The sequence below is a fragment of the Dasypus novemcinctus genome, chromosome 10, assembly GCF_030445035.2.
Source record: "Dasypus novemcinctus isolate mDasNov1 chromosome 10, mDasNov1.1.hap2, whole genome shotgun sequence".
In the NCBI taxonomy this organism is placed as follows: Eukaryota; Metazoa; Chordata; class Mammalia; order Cingulata; family Dasypodidae; genus Dasypus; species Dasypus novemcinctus.
In genome coordinates this window covers 61,220,604-61,235,440 of record NC_080682.1, presented here as the reverse complement: position 1 = coordinate 61,235,440, position 14,837 = coordinate 61,220,604, and the positions used below count along the sequence as shown (strand labels likewise).

Below are 14,837 nucleotides of genomic sequence, written 5' to 3'. Positions count from 1 at the left end.
TCATCTGATACTACAAACAACCTTTGAGGCTGAAAGGAAGAACTATTCTCATTTCACAGATGAGAAAATAGATATGTCCCCTGGGTTGTAAGAAGCACAGCCAGGGTGCAGCCACTGTGGAAAGCAAAAGGTTAAATATAGAATTATTACCATATGATATGGCAATTCCATCTCTAGGCATATACCAAAGGTGAAAATAGTGCCTCAGACAGATACCTTTTTACACCAATGTTTATAGAAGCATTATCCACAATAGCCAAAAGGCAGAAACAACACAAGAGTCCAACAACAAATGAATGGGTAAACAAAATGCTGAACAAACACACAATGGAATATTATTTAGCCATAAGAAAGAATGAAGTTCTGAGACACACCACAACATGGAAAACATTATGCTCAGTGAAATAAGCAAGAAATAAGAAATAAGCATAAGGACAAATACAGTCACTCCTAAGAGACAGCTAGGGACAGCAAATTCACAGAGCCAGAAAGTAGATTGTGGGATGTGGTGAGGGGGAAATGGGGAATGTATATTTCGTGGATATGGAGTGCTTGTAAATAAAATTAACAAAGGAAAGAAAAAAGAAGAAACCCAGTCAGGGATGAAACTCAGTTCTTCATTTGATATCAAACGAAGATTTAATGAGCAATTACTGTGTTCCGGGGACAGGGCTGGGCTCTGGGCACAAAGCAGAGAGTACGACGGAGCAGTCTTGCAGGGCATCCAGTGCTCCTTCCTCATCTGAGACCTCTTACTAACAACAGCAGTGTTAAATTCTATAATTTGCAGGCTTGTATACAACTGACTTCAGAAACAGCTATCCATATAATCCAATATATTTTTCATATAAAAATGTAATCATTTTAAAGAGGTTGAAAAGCACTTTGCACACGATTCCTCACTGGAGTACAGTAAAGATAAACTAAATTAATTGAAGTATAGTTGTAACATGACTTGGAATAAGGTAAAGTTATCTGAAAATTTGGAAACATCCCCATCTGATATAAAACCTTAAAAATGCAGCAGTGGGAAATCCAGGGTTTTCAACCCAAGACGCACTAATTTTCTATAATAGGTGGCAGTGATTTCCAGGTAGGCACCAGACATTCAATGCCGCTCTTCTGTGAAATTTCAGCTCCCAACTGCCAAGGATGCCTGTCACCATCCCCTATTATTCTCCTGACAGACAAAAGGTAAAGAGCAAGTATTCCTTCTTCCTGTAAGAGTAGTGAGTCAAAAGGCTTTATGATTATAAGAAATGTCAACTGAATTAGTTTTTTTTCTTCTAGGTAATAAGGGATTTCTCCAAGAAATGCCCAAAATTAATAGTACTGTTTGAGGAAGTTAATATTGCCTGCTCTTTTCCCACTCAAGATTCGCAGATGCAAAAAATCACATCCAAAGATGATAGGAGATCTTCATGGTTTATTGTTTTTTAGATACAAGAAGATAACATATTACCACAGAGAAAGGTAGAATGTTTTCCATTTCTCACATACTGTATTTTGAAATATAAATCGGGAGATATTTACTTGCAAAGTACATGGATGTTTTTCAGGTAGATCTGTGAAGCCCATGAAATGATACGGAAAAAAAAAAGTTTTGTTTTGTTTTTGTATGTGTCAGGTAGATCTGTGAAGCCCATGAAATGATACGGAAAAAAAAAAGTTTTGTTTTGTTTTTGTATGTGTATTTTGTGAGTTCATGACTTCTCAAAAGATTCTCAAAGGAGAACATGAACCAAACTGTTTGAGAACTGCCTTATAATACTCTGTTGAGGTTTTAAATGTCAATTCATTTATAAATAACTTCACAGAATTTTTGGATGCTTCTTGCAAATTGATATTTGACACCAAAACATATATTCATCAAAGATACATTCTTAAAATATTCAAAGCCAAGTTTACACCATGACATTTTTTTCTCTTAGCAAACTTCTGAGAAGTGCTTCTTGCCTCTGAAAAGCAGAAAGGACCATGCATCTATTACTTGACTGAAATTTACTCAGAGAATTATACTTCCCAAATAGCTGAGAGACATAAAATTCCATAAAGCAGAAGCTGCATTTCCAAGGAACTGCTGGACTTTCTGTTTGGGGGCCCAGCACAAGAGTAGTAGATGATTCAATCTGGTCCTCCCAGCATGATGCTGTGGTTGTGGGATTGATGGGGCATCATCACTGAGCCCTGTGGACAGAGCCTTGTCCCAAAGAAATAGAACAAGTTTCTCTGCCCTTTAGGCACTTACCATCTAGTTGGGGAAACAAAACATGTGCACAGTATATGCATTTTTTAAAAACTGGAGAGTTAGATTGGAGAAACTAAGGAAACGTATATATGCTTTCACTGGAATACAAAATTCCTATGGCTAACCTTAACCCTTGATTATGACATATCTTATTAGGAATTTACGGATATATTGTAGCTGATTTTATGAAAGCATTGGTAATCAATGTGCCCATGAAAAATTGAGATTTTTAAGAATAAATTTGAGGACTAAAATTCTTAATAAACCATACAGATTTGTTTTATAGAAGTAGATTTGCTTAAATTCAGTCTTTAGCCATCTAAATAGCGGTCTTTCTTTTCTTTTCTTTCTTTTTTTTTTTTTGGTCAGTCTTCAGTTTATGAGTAGGTGAAGAAAGTTTTTTTCCCTGTAAGAGAGAAAGAAAAATATACACTTATTTTTATACATACATACATATCCAGTAGAAGTAACTATTTTTAAAAAAATCTTTATTAGAATAGGTGCATTAAAGTTTGCTAAGGTTTGTGAGATTTATAGAGGCATCCCCTTCAAGGCCTGATGTGAGTTATGAATCTAATTTTGTTTTCATAGCTCTGTGATAAAATTTTATCAATGTTATAAAAGTGGTCTTTACTAAGACTGACCGGAAATCTGAACTATCTGGCCAGGCAATAAAAACACATTCCTCAGCTGCAAAGTGTCAGACAAGCAAGGTTTAACTGAAATTGATCGATAAGTCTTCCTTTTACAGTTGACCGCATTCACTTTACCTCATAAGATAATAGTTTTTTTAAAAATGGTTTTTCCATTAATATCAGACTTCAGTGTTAGTAAGGAAAAAGAAAGACATAAAAGAGAGAGCAACATGCTGTCAAGGAAAAAACGTTGTGATCTTTAATGGTAGGGCACTTAGGCTCAAGGAAAGTGCTTGGGTGGTCTGGTTTGTGACTGGTTACCAACATATACAGCCATTGGGGCAGGGAAGGAGCACACGTGAGACCACGTCCTGATGAGAGGGTAAGAGCCCCCCATGCCGAGGACACCTCCTCCTGCCTGGAGTGGGGCATCCAAGTGTAGTGTATTTTGCCTAACTTAGCTGTCATCAGGGAAAATATCTAAGTAGGTAGAAACTAAACCATAAAACACTTTGAAGGCAACCAGCAAACTCATTTTCTGAATTATCAATAACCATATCTGACATTTCCACAGCATTGGAAACTGACCATTTCTAGGGTGGTGTGATGGAAAAAAGCACAGGCTTTGGGTTACACAGATCTAGGTTCAAATCCCAATTCTGTCATTCCTTGGCTGGTGGGTTTGAGCAAGATAATTCACCTCTCAGAAGCTAATAAGCACTCCCACCTGTTAAACGTGAAAGTAGAAGGGGGAGAAGAACTATCTACCTCACAGGGTGGTCATGAGTTCTAACGAGATAGACAACAAAAATCCAATAGTCCTGCATGGTGCCGGGCACATGTAGACACTCAAAAGTGTTAGTGCCTTTCTGCTTCCATGTTCGTGACCTCATTTGGTCCTTGTACCAAGAGACTTGCTCATCAGAGGGGTCGCGCTTATGCACATCCAGAGACAGCCAAAGTAGATACTACCCCAGGTACTGGTTTTGCTGAGGGCAACAGAGACAACAGAGGTCCGACGATCATGGCAGATGGCTCTGGAGTTCAGTGCCGTGTCTGTGGGCCCTACTTTGGAATTTGTGCTCCTGAGTGTAATGGAGTCGGACTGAGATGTGACCTTTCTACACATGCCTCTTCTGTCACTTTTACTGAACCTGTGGCTGGCACTAGGGTTGGTATACTCAGGAGACTTGAATCTCTGGACTGTCCATGTGTCAGCTGAGCCCTGAGCCTCAGCAGAATTGCAACTCCTACTTTCTGGTTCATTAGACTTACCCAGATCAACTAACAGGGAGGTGAGGATGGTCAACCACCACACCAGGGAACTGAAAGTGCCTACAACAGCAAGCAGGAGAATTGCATCCATCATCCATGTGGGATCTAAGCGCCCTCTCGATATAGAGGTGGAGTGGACATCACCATCCCAGGGTCCACAGGATGGAAGAATAAAATATGCATTAGGGTGGACTTAATGATATTCTACTATAGAACTTATGTGACTGGTAATGGAAGAAATTGTAGCATTGATGTGGAGAAAGTGGCCACAGTAGCTGCTGAGGGCAGGGAGAGGGAAGAAGAGATGTGATGTGGGGGCATTTTCGGGACTTGGAGTTGTCCTAAATGATATTGCAGGGACAGATGCTGGATATTATATATCCTGCCATAACCCACTGAATGACTGGGGGAGAGTGTAAACTACAATGTAAACTATTATCCATGTGGTGCAGCAGAACTCCAAAATGTATTCACCAAATGCAATGAATGTGTTTCAATGATGAAAGAGGTTGTTGATGTGGGAAGAGTGGGGTGTGGGGGTGTGTAGGGTATAGGGAACCTCATATTTTTTAATGTAACGTTTTGTGAGATCTATGTATCTTCAAAAAAATACAATTAAAAAAATGATAGGGGGGTGGGGAGTGGGGTATATGGGAACCTCTGTTTTTTAATGTAATGTTTTGAGTGATCTATTAACTTTAAAAAAAGATAATTTTTAAAAATAAATTAATTAAATTAAATTAAAAAAAAAAAAAAAAGAGGGAAGGAGGCAAGACTCAATCCAGGCCTATCTGGGAGGATCTCCTTCTGATTCTTGGCCACCACCAAACTATGCCGTGGTCTTTCTGCTGCCTCTGGTGAGCTCAAACTGGACTTGTGAGGGTGATATGACCTTGGATGCAAGTCCTAGTGGACACCTGTAGACAGGTCTTATCAGGTTTTGGGCGTCAGCTGGAATTTCAGCTGACACAACATGTGTTGCCCAATTGCAAGCAATTATGGGATCAGAATGAGATTTTTAATGCTAAGTGTGACTTTAGAAATGGAAGAGTCTACTTTCTACATTTTATAAAGGGAGAAGCAGCAGTTCAGATGGCCCCTCAGCCAGTTAGCATCAAGTTGGGCCTAGAAACCTGGTCTCAAAAACCTAGTCCAGGGAAGTGGATGTGACTCAACTGATAGAGCATGTGCCTACCATATGGGAGGGTCCAGGGTATGATACCCAGGGCCTCCTGACCCATGTGATAAACTGGCCCATGTGCAGAGTAGGCACCTGCAAGGAGTGCCATGCCACACAGGGGCACCCCCGTGAAGCGGTGCCTCATTCACAAGGAGTGCACCCCACAAGGAGAGCTGCCCATAGTGAAAAAAGTGGTTCTGCACACACGGAGAGCTGACACAGCAAGATGATGCAACAAAAAAAAGAGACACAGTTTCCCCATGGCACCAAGGGTGCAAGCAGACACAGAAAAACACACAGTGAGTTGACACAGAGCAGACAACGGGGTAGGGGAGGGAGGGGAGAGAAATTAAAAAAATAACCTAGTCCAGTGCTCCTTCTATTCTGTTAACAGTATCCTCAGTTCCCACCATGTCAGCCCTGGAATGGAAGAGCCAGAATAGATCCAATAATATGTAAAATATTCTCATAATGAGTCTTTGCCATTGAACATCAATGTTTAGTGGAATCAAGGTCCTTCCTAGCTCTATGATTCTTAGATCAAGGCAAGGTGAAGATGGACTTCAATATGGCACTGCAATTGTAATTTACTGAAGGGGAAGGGGCAGATCAGTGCTCTTTCCCACCTACTCTCTAGAAGGGATGATGTGTGTTCATCTTGGCCCTCAGTACCTATCAGGTCCTGAAGGAGCTAAGGGCAGTTTTAGAGTGTACAGAGAGAATGAGGAGAAGTGACTCCTGTTTGGAAAGCTCCTAAATTGGTTGACTCCTATTTACACACTGTTTTGGGTGGCAGACATCAGTTTGAGCCACCTCTACGCCAATGAGTAAATATACTGAAAATTATTACTATTTCAGACAAATGTTTAACTGTTCTCAGATTATCTATGACACCACAGGCCAAAGTCACAGCAATCTAACCTGGGAGTGAGTTTACTTTACTTGGTGATTTATGGAATAGGAATTCTGAGTGCTCTGTGGGACTAATTTAATATGAAACATTCAGATGTCTGTCTTATAATACCATTCATCTTTCCTTAGCCTGCCTGCACCAGGGGGCATGTGGTTCAGAGAGCAGGCTCTCCCATTTCAGCCACAAATCATCACACTTCTGAAAGGGAGTGACATGTCTTCCCTTCCAAGCCAGGCTGCCTGCAGCGGAGGCAGCCTAGCACTTAAGAGTCGGTCTGGACTCTGATTAGAGAAAAGTGTTCTTCTACTCTATCAAGCTTCAGGCTTCAGTACTTTGAAAGGTACATTTGACAAAGAAGAAATCATAATCAACATTGCTTTGGTTTGGCTTGCCTTTTTCTTTGATACTATTAACTAGTCCATAGTTTACATTAGGGTTCACTGTTTATCTTATACAGTTCTATGGTTTTGTAAAAAAATTTTATTCTGGTAACATATATACAACCTAAAATTTCCCATTTGAATCACTTTCAAATATGTAATTCAGTGGTTTTAATTACATTCACACAGTTGTGCTGCCATCACCACCATCCGTTACCAAAATTTCGGTTTGCTTTTTGATAAAGAGAATTTAGTCAGTCTATACTATCTCATCGACAAGTACAAGGCTCATTTCGTAAGAAGGCAGTGTGATCTTCTATGGGTGGAAGCAATAACACATGTGAAGAAAAGAAAGTTCTATAGAAAGCCAAGCTCTGGTTCAATCAATATGTATGTATATCTTTGAAAGCAACCACTCCAGTTCTTGCTAAAAACAAAAACAAAATAACTTTCTTAGCCAATCGATTACCCAAATCTTGCATTCACTCAACATATGTTCATGAAAGCCTGCTATGACATAAGGAATATTCAAGTGCTGGGAACACAGGTGTGAACAAGCCAAGACTTAGTTTCAAGGAGCTTACAGACCTGTGGGAGAAATAGAATGTCAAAAGTGGTAGGTGCTATAATTGAGGTAAGCAAAGTATACAGGGGGAGCACATGGAAGGAAGTTCCTACCATAGCCTGGGAGTGCTTAGGGAAGAGTTCCTGAGAAAGCAACTACTGGAAGAGAATGTGCAAAGACATGGAGGAGAATTCACAATTTTGATGAGATGGGGGAAATTTTAGGATGGGTGTAGCACACGGAGCTCTGTGAGCAAAGGGGTTGAGACAGAGCCTGCAGAGCTACAGGAAGACCATATTCCAAAGGACTTTGGGTACCTTGGGGAGGACTTTGTTCTTCATCTTGAAGACAACAGGGGGCTGCTTAAGTTTTTTAAGGAAGGGAATGAGAGGGAATGATTTTCCTTCTAGAAAGATCATGCTGGCTGCTGCAACTTGGTCAAAGAATTTGAGAGGATGAAGGCCATGGGATACAATGATGGGTTAGAAAACTATTGTTATTATCTGAGCAAGTGATAGCAGTGGTCTAAAAATTGAGATTGTGTCAGTAAGACAACTTTGAAGTACTTCAAAATCCCACAAATCAATCCCATTTTATTCATAATAACAGTGGTAAATTGGTGCAGATGAAAATCGACCTTCAGAGTCAAGTCATTTCCCGAGTGAGACAGAGGACCTGGAGCACAGAGCTGGGTTGAGGCTGTAATGTGCTGCCGCTGCTGTTACCACCGCCCCAGTGCTGGTGAGAATCCCTCACTGAGAAGCCTGTTCAATACACAGCTTTAGTTCAACGGATATATGTGGCCAACATCAACTTTTTCATGGGAACTAGGTGTGATCTGACAGAGACTACCACTTGTAGGGGTGTCCTGCAGCATACAAGGATTTACAGTCCAAACAACAGACCACAGGCAAGCTCAGTGAGCAGAGCACACATTCCAACTTTGGGAAAGTTGTTGGCAAAGCTGGTCTCACAGACTAGAGGGGATGGGGGAGATGAAAAAACAATTTAAATCCACAGTGGGATTCAGGCCATCACAAGGACTACATTAAACAAGAGGCAAGGAGATATCTGATAAAAAGTGTTTGGCATTCTGAATTGACTTAGATAAATAGCCTGTATGCAAATCAGACAATGTCTTGAGCCTTCCCTGTCGGTAAGATCCATTACCTCAGGCAGACTTGCTTGTATTCATAAGTGTTACCCAAAGAGTCCCATTGATATCCATCCTGATATTGTAACCAAGCCTCTAACTCCAACCTCAAGTTGGTGTTGCCAGTTTAACTCCATGTTGAAGATCACCAAATTACCCAGCCAAAGCCATTTCCTCTCACTGGCTGAAGAGGAATCGCAAAAGAACCCAGCAGACTCCATTGCTGATTTCATTCCTCAGAGGTGAAGGTAGAAAAGGATCATGGAAATGACAGAATTCCATGTCTGTACTGAAAACACCATGGAGCCTCCAGTACCAGCCCTGTCCACAGCTTCCTGAGGAAAGATCAACCCCCACCCCTGCTTACCCAAGGGGGTTGGGCTCTGTATCATGTGATTCTTGACAGCCTAACTTCAAGGAATGTGTAAAGAAAGCTACTGGCTGGGTTCCAGCCATTCAACCTTCCATTGGAAAACACAGAGAAAGAATTCATAGAGGAGGGTGGCCCTGGAGCCAACAGAAATATGAAGGGAAGGCAGGAAACAGAAGCCATGAGGCAGCAGAAGCCAAGAAGAGGCAAGTGCCATGATTTAGTGTGGAGCAGGGGGCCATGGGAGAAGCAGAAGCAAGAAGCCCAGGAGAGCAGAGCATGGCAGATGAATAGAGCTGTGGAGATGGCCACGAAACCCGCCTGCTGGGCTTTCCTTGTTAATCCTCACAACAAATCTGCATCACCAGAGATAAATCAAGTATGTCTCTATAACAGGTGACCTGTAAGAGCTTAATTTAATATACAATATTTAGTCCAACCTTCATATTGGTTCCCTTTAAAGGCTTCCCACTGCACTTAAAAACAAACAAAAAAATGCAAACTGCTCAGGGCCTATGAGGCCCTCCACAACCTGGCGGCCCACCCCTCCCACCTCATCCCCTTCCTGTCACTGTTCTTGCACTCAGGGCTTCCTGCACTGTCCAGGGAGCCACACCTTTCCCACTCACCTTTGCATGCCCAATGCTTAGAATCATGCCTGGGTACTTTTTAAAAAAATACAAAAGTAAATTAGTTCCTTGAAGGAAGCAAGTGGCTATTTGAACATTGGAAATATGGCTAGTCCAAACTGAGGTGTGCTGTAAGTGTAAAATACACACTGGATATTGAAGCCTTAGAACAACCACCACAACAAAAATGTAAAAAATAATTAATAACTTTTATATGGATTATATATTGAAATGATAATACTTTGGGTATATTTGGTGAAATAAAATACAGTATTAAAATTATTTCACCTGTTTCTATTTTTTTCTAAAAGTATGGCTATTAGAAAATTACAGATGCAGCTCCTTGTCTTTCTGCTGGGCAGTTCTGTTTTATACACTGACCTTCCTGCAGAACCCGGAGCTGCCACGTGCTTTCCTGATTGTTACTTCTGCCTGGAAGTCTGGTCCCTATCCCAGCCCTCACTGCTTTCCCCTGTTAAGGGTAACTGGTTCATTCTTGCCTTTCTGGTTAAATTCACTTCCTTATAGAAGCCTTTCTGCATTAAGAATGTGATCCCCCACCCTGATTATTCTCTAACTCGGTTTGGTTTCCTTCATAGGATTTGCCACAATTTTTAAATAATTTTGTGTAGCCCATAAGTATTTTATGTGTTTGCTTAACTTCCAGGTGCCTTCACCACACCCATACCCCATCCTCCCTATCCCTACTCAACAACTCAAAACCTTTGCATGAGGGAGCTGAGGTGGCTCAAACAATTGAGCACCTGTCTCCCACATGAGAGGTCCCAGGTTCAGTTCCCGGTGCCTCCTAAAGAGATGAGCAGACAGAGAGAGCACACAGCTAACGGACACAGAGAGCAGACAGCGAGCGCTAACAATGGGGGGGGCGGTATAAGTAAATTTTAAAACACAAAACAAAACAAAAAAACCTTTGCATGCTCAGCACCTTGAACGGTCTCTCTCTCTCTCTCTCTCTCTCTCTCTCTCTATGGACTAGTTCTTTGAAAAACTGATTTGTTTTGTGTTGTCTGCCTTCTAAGGAAAGTATCTGTGTCCCAATCTGCATGGATTTTTTAGTGGGCAAGAGAAGTAATTTCTCCTAAGAGCACTTGTTATTGAAGAGAAATAATATCCTGTGGAATTTCACACTCTTAGATGAGCCTTCCAGGAATGGGGGTGGCTCAGGCTTACACAGTACCTAGATTTAAGGCAAACACAAAACTGAAAGATTTAGCCTTCCACATCCCTCTTCTCCCCTCTTCCTCTTCTCTCTCCTTAAGTAGCTTCTCAACTGCAGAAAGGGTCACTTGGGAAAACAGGAACACTGCCCTTATTCCAAAGCTCTGCCTCTTTGTAGATATAAAAATGCCTAAGAAAACTTCAGGAAGCTGAGGATTTCCCCCACCCTCAAAATGACTCTGCTCCGTGATGTATGTAGCACGGAACTGACATTATTCCCTTGACCTTTAAAATAGCAAGATTTTATCAGCACTGAAGTCAGCTTAATTAACACAGGAAACTTTAGCACCTCAAATTCACTTGTTCAGGGTTCTATTTACAATCTCTGGTGGTTAGTCCCAATCTAAGAAATATTCCCATCATTTTTAAGAAAGTGGCGATGAGAAAACATGAGGACATTTATTAGACTCAAACCCTCACACAATGAAAAAAATGCTTCTTTGCCTTCATAGCTCCAGAATGCAAGGTGAAATGGTCAACAGCGTTCTCAAAATCAGTACCTATTGGTTAGGCCTCTCCCTGCTGATCATAAATGGCACTTTCCTTGACAGGCACCAAACCCATGATAGCATTTCTGCAAGTATGGTCAGCTACCACTCTTCATCCCAGGTGCTTATTAAAATGCAGATTTTCTGCCCCAACCAGATGTAGGAATCAGAAACTTTGCAGTTAAGCCTGGAAATCTGTATTTTCTCAAGCACCCCCCCCCCCCCCCCCAGGTTTCTAGTGCACACTAAAATTTGAGAATAATATGAGGGAAGCATCCTTTGCTGATTTGCAAACTGCTCCAGGGAAGAAAAAGGAAGGGAGGGAGGAAGGGAGGAAGGAAAAAAGGAAGGAAGGAAGATGGGAGTTCAGAGGTCCTTAGAAGAGAAAAGAAGGGAAGACTTAGATGAGAAGTCCAAAGGCAAGGAGGGAGACAGGGAAGGAGGGAAAGTGATGGGAATGAGAACAGAGATATAATCAATTCTTATAATTTTGGGGGCCTAAACCCTGAGAGTTCTGGCAGTTGCCTCCTTTCCACACCCCCTTCCAGCACAGCTTGCAGAATCACTTATGGACAGTGTGCCCTTGGGCAACGCCCTTTACTGCAGCGGTTCTTAACCTTTTTTGTTCCAAGGACCCCTTTGCCAGTCAGATGAAAACCACGGACCCCTTACTACATCCACACTATACTGTGTATTATTTAATACATATATCACTCCCACACCAACGTGTCCCCAGGAGAATACACTGTTTTCTTGAGTTTCAGTTCAAGCTCACAGACCCCTTGTTAAGAAGCCCTGCTTTAAAGCGAGGCTGCCAGTGGAAGCGCCTAGCTGACCACCAACCACCGGGGTTGCTCTGACAGAACTGACATTCCCGATTATCCACACCTGGGCTAAAACCCAGTATCAATTCCCAAGTGCCAAAGGTCTGCTCTAGGACTGATAAGCTAGGGCCTAATGGTCCAGCAGGTTGACGGAACCTTATATTTTTCTCCTAAGTGGGCAGCGGATACAGCAGACATGAGTGATAGCACATTCAGTTCCGAACCACCTTTTTACTTCCCTTATAAACAGCCTTTCCTGTCTCCTGTCTTCCTCCTCCCCTACCCAGTTGCACCATGGGCATAAGCACTTCCTCCTTCCTCACATATTTCTATTTGCACATAGGGCACAGGGTGACAGCCTATTGATAGTAGTTTCATAGACAGACTTGCAGAACTGGAAAATACTACTACTGGCAGCAGGCGCCCACTGAACACACACTTTTTTTTTTTTTAAAGATTTATTTTTTTATTTATTTAATTCCCCTCCCCTCCCCCGGTTGTCTGTTTTCTGTGTCTTTTTGCTGCGTCTTGTTTCTTTGTCCGCTTCTGTTGTCGTCAGCGGCACGGGAAGTGTGGGCGGTGCCATTCCTCGGCAGGCTGCTCCCTTCTTCGGGCTGGGCGGCTCTCCTTATGGGTGCACTCCTTGCGCGTGGGGCTCCCCTACGCGGGGGACACCCCTGTGTGGCAGGGCACTCCTTGCGCGCATCAGCACTGCGCATGGGCCAGCTCCACACGGGTCAAGGAGGCCCGGGGCTTGAACCGCGGGCCTCCCATGTGGTAGACGGACGCCCTAACCACTGGGCCAAAATGCAGTCAGCCCAGTTACTTTCATCAGCTCTCGCCTGAGTGGTCATTGTTGATCTTGCTGAGGCAGGATAGAGTAGGGACCTAAGGAGGAAGGGGGCGGGGCACCTAATAAGCCTGATAAGAGAAACTGATGCAAAGGCCTGCTGGCTAGCATTAGCCTGCTGAGTCACACAGGCAAGTTAGGAAGGGGCAGCTCACAAGCACACATCCTGCAGCTTGCAGCACACACCCAAAGGCTGCGTTAGCAGAAGGCAGCCAGCAAAGAAGGAAGGGGCGAGAGGGGCAACACCACCACCCACCACCTAGTTTTCAGGTTACCCCACGCCTCATGAAAGTGACATCATGCCTCATGGACAGTGACCAGGGGCCAATCATCACCAGTCAATACGCCCTGCAGAGGCCATGGACAGCAGCCAGAAACCAATCACCACTGGACAGCACCCTCCACACTCCTAGGCACCCCACAACTCTGGGTCCCCGCCCCTAAGCCCTTATCAGTGCAGACCCCGGAGTCCTCTATCCCTAATAAAACAGGGCGCCCCAGGGCAGAACTTTGCATCTTTCTCCCTTGAAAATGCCCCCCTTCATCCTTGGAGGTGTACTTTCTGTTCCTCAATTTACCTCCTAATAAATTCTTTGCTTGCTTGTTTGACTTGTGGCTTGTTCTTGAATTTTTCTCATGATGAAGCCAAGAACCTAGACACATGAACATCCACAATCTCCGATAACATTGCTTTCTAGATGCTTATGGCAAAGCAGCCCCAAAACATGCCATTTATGCAGGATTCTAGTTGGTGGTGTTGAGAACAAAATTGCTGTTCTTTCTTTCTGCTTACCTAGTTTTAGGAGGGGCAAGATGTGCTTGAAGCCAGGAACGAACTAGAGCCATGGGCCAAATAAAGACAACTGAGATTCACCACTGGGCCCAAATTCCACTTAACTGAGGACGTTTTCATTTTGTGATGATCTAGAATAAACAGACTTTTGTGCTTTGAGTACTCCCTTCTAAATGATGCCAGAAAAACATGTGTTGCCTTGGTAAATCCCAGATTTCTCAATGACACTCAGCACACCTGGGCTATTATTTGAATGGTAGCAGCAAAATGCTGCCACAGCTACTGGTCACAATTTCTAAGTGATTTTCTAGTGAAGGAAAACTAATTTATCTTTTTTCTTCTGTTGTTTGTTTTTCTTTGTTTTCTTGGCCCACAAAAACAATGTTTAGTTATAAGAAACAAGCAAGAAAAAAAAATGGGAATTCAATGATCTTGCCTTATAAAGCTATCTCTGCATTTTGGATTATAATTAATGTGCTCTTTAAAAAAAAAAGCTGACATAACTATCCAGATGAAATACTTCTTGTTTATAAATATAGTCAGTTATTCTCGAAATGTTTGTCTAACATCCAGGCATTTTGCTTTTAGTTAGTTTCCTTAGAAATATGCAACTTCATCCCAACACTTAATCAGGTAACAAGAGCTAGAAGTGGGCAGAAAGCTCCATTCTCCTGAGGACAATCACAAGATGCTGGTGCACTGTCGATTAACATCTGGATCACCTTAAGCATGTTTGTGAACCAGCAGGAAATAAATTTCTGGAGAAAGCCATGGGTGCAGGGAGGGTTGCATTAGTACTTAATAAAAAATGGTTTTCAGTTGATAGGAAAAGTAGTGAAATCTGACTTATATACATGAAGCTGATTCAAATTTGATAAACATGTCCCAAAAGGAAATTACTGAGTTTATTAAAAGTCTAGTGAGCTGAACAGAATTGCACTAGGCTTATCCTATAGCCCTTGTGGAAGATGGAGTAACTGCTCCCCAGTCCACGTTGCAGCCAACCAAAGAGGAACGTATATAATAAGGAAAGAGCAGGGTTGTTCTTCATGTAAGTTAAAAGTGGCTATGAACTGCCAAGATACCCTGGGCAAGCCCTCGTCTACAAAGTAAGTGTCGCTGCCTTGCCGGTAAAATGTGATGTGTTGATGACTGTTATATTACATCTAAAATCCCATTTACTAGTAATAGAAAAGTTCAGTTAAGACTTTTGCCCTATGTCTCCCGGTGCTTGATATAGCATTGTGTGATATTACCAATTTTCGCTTCAGGCGTGTTCACATGCAAGAGCGAAG

The 14,837-nt window shown here is 42.4% G+C and overlaps 1 protein-coding gene across 2 annotated transcripts in view; it reads right to left on the bottom strand.

The window, feature by feature from the left end:
* Positions 1-2,564: 2,564 nt before the first annotated feature.
* DCDC1 (doublecortin domain containing 1) overlaps positions 2,565-14,837 on the bottom strand; it is a 661,015-nt gene continuing 648,742 nt past the window's right edge. For both annotated transcript variants that reach the window (XM_071218130.1, XM_058305602.2), the window contains one exon: positions 2,565-2,654. The gene's annotated coding sequence lies outside the window, so the exon portion shown is untranslated. The remainder of the gene's footprint in view (positions 2,655-14,837) is intronic.